Here is a 5,790-nt window from a genome sequence, read left to right as displayed (position 1 = left end):
CGGGGGTGGTGGAGGGCCTCTAGCTCGTTTTTGCTAAATTAAACCTTAAATTAACGATATAGATTGGAAAAGTTTAAAATGTGTTCAAAGTTTCTATAATAATTTGCTAATAATTATAGAGAATAATTATATTTTTTATTTTAGACAAGAGAGAGAGAGAGAGAGAGAGAGACATATCAGTTTTTTATCGATTCCTTCGATTTTATATTTTAAATAAGTTTCTAGAACTTATTTTATTTATTTTATTTTAAATAATTTGTAACAGTTATTTTATCGAGCATTATACATCAGTTTAAAAAATTTCTAAAACAGATAATTTGCAGTAATAGTGTCTTAAATTAATTTATTACCTGAAAAATTAAATAATGATTAACAAGATATTTAATACTTTTAGCCAAAGCTATATTTAGCGTAAATTGTTTCGCGACGCGATATTAATTGAAAATTTATATGTATCTTTATATAAAGAATATATAGAATATTTTATCAATCTTTATTTAAGTATGAATTATTTAAAAAGAATAATGAATATTTTTTTTGAGACATAATATGTTGGAGTTGGAACATCAAAAATACTCGACGCGAATAATTATTAATTACGTTTAAAAGAACCGTGTAGGATTGGACAAGTGCCAGAGATGCCAAAAGCAAAGCGTGAAATGTACGACGATACCCGTTTGTCACAATCATGTAAAGTACGAATATATATAAAATAAATACATATATATGCATATACATATATATGCATAATATTATCTTTATCTGCAATTCGTGGCTGTAGCATCACAACGTAAATTTATTTATCAACAATGTCGAAAAATAGTTTTTTCTTCACATCATCTATAATTAATTGTGGTGTACCACGTCCACTTTCGACGATACGATTTTATCGGCGAGACAGGGATCTCGAAAATGGACGTAATATGCAGCTCGAAAATGGATGTTGGTGTCGCTAGTGTACGGGGAGTTAGAAGCATTACAGAAAAAAGGCCAGGATGGCCGCTCTCAGGTTTCTCTCTGGTAATACCTACATCCTCAGGACAGAAGCATGCCGATTATCCATAGGAGGGATAGTTTAATGGGTCCTTGAACGAAAAAATGTTTATTTTGCATCTCCTACATATGTATATAAAAACTGTTGAATTTTAATAAACGAAACTGAAAATTCAAACAAGTTAATTTAGTCTTATATTTTGTCTTATATAATAATTATCTTATAATATCTTATAAAATTACAATTATAAATTAAATTATGTATCTTTATGCAAATTTTCAGCCTGTGTTTGGCAAGTATAATTACTAGTGTTAGGGCCTGCGCACAATAGAGGAACAAGAATTAGATATTAAGATTTCAACCTATCAGAAACCGTGTATTTCGATGTAATCAGTTTCTGATAGGTCAAAATCTTAATATCTAATTCCTGTTCCTCTATTGTGCTCAGGCCCTAAGTCTCTATAATTACTAACAATTGTAAAGACTTTTAATAAATTCAATATTTTCTCTCAATTTAAGGTATAATTTAGCAAACACGAGCTATATGCCCCCCCCCCACCCCCGCCAATTTTATCGGCGGTCCTCATTTCTTTGTAAGTATACTCACCCATAAAATAAACAAGCTGCTAATAAATTTAATAGGCCGTTTTTGCAGGTGTGTAAGTATATCTTTAATTAATTAATTTATTTTTATGTCTAATTATTTTATTGTATTTCGCTAATGAAATTGCAATAACTTTTTTAATATTATTCTTTATTGTATAATATTATCCTTTGTACAATTCGATATATATTACAATTATAATTATTTACAGCTCACATAGTAACAAAAAGTCACAATTTGAAATATCTAACAATAAGAATCTCATTTTTATACTTATTAAAGGGAATCTAGTCCTCAGTGGTTCAAGGCGACTTTCCTCATGCCCATGTCACGCTACGCATTGAAGACTGAGGGTTGCGAATTGAGGATTAGAATTCAGCCATTTAGAATGAAATGGATTAAAATTAAAACTATCTGATTAGTCGAATTCTAATTCGTAATTCGCAATCCTCAATCTCCAATGCTTAATGTGACACGGGCATTAGGCGTTGCCCTAGAGCCGGTTCTACATTAGTTGCAAATTGATCGCAAGTTTTCTCTTTCTCTCTCTCTGTGTGTTTTTGTATCTAGCTGCAAATACAAATACTCAAATTTAAGTGTATTTCAGATAGAGATCACATACACAAAATGTATCTGTGTGTGCGTATACATATATATAAATACATACATAGAGATAAATTTACAATAATGTACCACAATATGTAGTTATGTACTCCTTTAATTATCGATAATAATAATAATGATTACAATATCAAAAGGCTACAGGAGTCAACGCTGGATGTAATAAGCGATAATTACAACCTTGATCAAATATTATCTAATACATATATCAACTTCGTACGTTTCGATTCTACTTCGAGTCATTTTCAGCAAATCAATCATCCATCCACATAATGTGAAGAGATATTGCATCGCAAAATAATATCTCCAAACACCATGCATGCAATGACGTGGCTAATCATGATGTGAGACCCATACTCAAACATTTACACAGCTGAGTGGTGATGAGCAACTCCAACTAAAATTTTTTTATATAAAAAATTTATTTTAGCACACTGTATGAAGGCTACTCACATGATGATCAGCTCACCTCGCATATTCTCCACACACTTCCCATACAGAGTAAACTTATTCAACATTTTACAAAGAACTCAATGTCTAAACTCGTCAACTTGTTAAAATTTAAATATGCAAAATTTCGAAGAACAATGAGTATCTAGTCCGTTCTAAGTTCGATCAAATAATGAAAGATACTTCAAAACATAATGGTCAAATTTGAAACGCACGGGAGGGCTCCGATTGCACACATCGCATATTGCACACATGTATCTCTGATTGGCCAATTTAAAAATAAAATAATCTCATTGGTAAAGCAGTGAAAAATGACTAGGCATTAGTTGATATGAGTGGTGTGTACAATCAGAACTGTAGGCAAACAGGATCCTCCAATGCAACCTAGGGTCCGTAATGACCGATTTTGACGACGTTATACTAGTAATGTGCTTCCTGTGTTCCGAGATTCTAGTTTTAAGTTTCCTACCCGTTTGGCCCACATAGGATGCATCATAGTCACCACAATTGATTTTATAAACAACATTACTTGTTGATTCGAATGGTAAAGAATCCTTGTGTACTCGAATAAATTTATTTAATTTGTTCACAATGAAAAGTGAAACTTTATGACACATACCATTAATAAAATTATTGAATTTATAAAGAGAAGCCTTCTATAAACGGAATTGAAAACCTTTTATTTTTTCTTTTATTGCAACATTGTTAGATTTTTTATTTAAGGAATTAAATTTATTTATTCTCATATTCATAGTCTTAAATATAAATTCCAAAGGATAGTCATTATCTAAAAGTAAACCGACAATAAGATCAAGGTTCTTTTTATTCCAAAGGATAGTCATTATCTAAAAGTAAACCTACAATAAGATCAAGGTTCTTTTTATGAAATTCTGGATGCGCGATAAAAAATTTTAATATGAAATTTCTTGATTATATATAAAAAAATATGATAAAAAATTTTGTCAACAAAATTAAAAATTATGCCCCTCTTTTGGAAAATCGGGTGCTGAGACAGAAAATTCAAAAACCTGCCCGAAAATGTAGGTTTCTGGTACCAATCAAAAATCAGTGAATTATTCTTTAGTATGATGGTCGTATCTAAAAAATTAATCGAGGTACCTCCTACCTCCAAGGTAAATTGCAACCTTGGATGGAAAGCATTAAATTTCTCAAGAATGGTGTCTACTTCCACATTAGGAATGCAAAGCACCACGTCATCAACGTATCTATAGTAAAATGGCAACTGGAAGTGAATGAGCCCCCAGCACCCGACTCTCCAATTCCGCCATAACCAGATTAGCCACAGTTGGAGACAAAGGCGAACCCATCGGAGTTTCAAATGTTTGTAAAATTGATTGTCGAAAGCAAAATAAATCGATTCCAGCACCATTCTAACTGCCTTTAAAAATTTATCCTTAGGAAGACTACAATTATCACATATTAAATTCCATTTTTTAGAAAGAATCTCCATAACCAATTCTATTGGAACGTTGGTGAACAAGGAAATCACATCCAAAGACACCAAACTGTAACCAACCCCAATTCTTACATCTTGTAACTTCTGAATCAATTCGAAGCTATTATCAATGTTACTCGGTGCCTTCGGTATACTCTTGACAATCAACTTGTGAAGAAACGTCGCCAAATTATACAAGGAACTGTCAATCGAGATATTATAATGCGAAACGGACAATTATAATGCGAAACGGATACATATAAAAAGACAAAAGAATGGGCTGAATTTGCAAAATGACACAGTTGTTTTAAGTCAGGCTTACATAGAGTTGCTTGAGAAATTATAAAAGTTGTCTTTTCATATAAATGAGACTTGTTGTTTTCATCTACAGTTGGTGCGTTTCAAATTTGAACGTAATGTTTTGAAGTATCTTTCATTATTTGACCGAACTTAGAACGGACTAGACACTTGTTCTTCGAGATTTTTCATATTTAAATTTTAACAAGTTGAAGAGTTTAGACGTTGAGTTCTTCGTAAAATGTTGTATAAGTTTACTCTGTATGGGAAATGTGTGGATGGATGACTGATTTGCTGAAGATGACTCGAAGTAGAGTCGAAACGTACCAGGTTGATATATGTATCAGGTAATATACATATATATAATCAAGGTTGTAATTATCTCGCTTATTACATCCAGCGTTGACTCCTATAGCCTTTTGATATTGCAATCATTATTATTATTATTATTATTATTATTATTATTATCGAACATATATAGAGATACTACCCAATATACTGCGAGTATATAATTGTAAAAAAAAAATATTCCCATCAACGCAAACTCTACAAATAAAATGAACAACCAATGTACAAACTACAAGGCTAATGAGATATAAGAAAAAAAAAACAAAAAATTACAAAAATGTTCAACGATAAAATGCAATACAAGGAACTACGAATCAACGTAATAAAATTCAAACTTTATAGATCTTTATTGTTAGATTGAACACAATAAGAAATATGAGCGCAAGCGTGGTATAGCAGACAGCGCACTGGTCTATCAAGGTCATGTTCGGCTTCTTCAATTTTTAAGGTTTATCGCCGTCTTTTTATCCATTGATAATGCCAATTGGTTTCGTGAACTTTGTCGTTTACTTCTTCATTAGGGTAAAGAGTGCACTGATACTGTATCAGCTTGATGAAATGAACGGCAAGATTCACGAAATTGGCTAAATATGGATAAAAATGATTATATTATCTATATTATCGCCGTGTTTTTGTCCATTGCTAATGATTTTTTGTTTTATAGTTTTAAATGTCAACTTTAAGATATTGAAACATACTTTTCCTTTAAATATTTTTATTTCAGAGCTTTACAATTTTGTATGAAAAATTATATTTTTCTCATTTTGTTAACTATATTTAGTTATACAATTCTACTCATTGAATTATAATCATTGGTTTAGAAAAATTTGTGTTATCGTACGTATTTTCGATGTTTTCATATAATTCTGCAAAAATTTGTTAATTATGCTGCTATATTATCATTTTTATTATTTTTTGAACAGTATTGATAATTGTACGTATATTGTATTGTAAATAATTATGTCGAGGAAATGGGTGTCTAGGTGTTCGCCGTCGAGGAAATGGGTGTCTAGGTGTTCG

This window comes from Trachymyrmex cornetzi, unplaced genomic scaffold, assembly GCF_001594075.2.
Source record: "Trachymyrmex cornetzi isolate Tcor2-1 unplaced genomic scaffold, Tcor1.1 scaffold367, whole genome shotgun sequence".
Lineage (NCBI taxonomy): Eukaryota > Metazoa > Arthropoda > Insecta > Hymenoptera > Formicidae > Trachymyrmex > Trachymyrmex cornetzi.
This window is presented reverse-complemented; position numbering follows the sequence as displayed.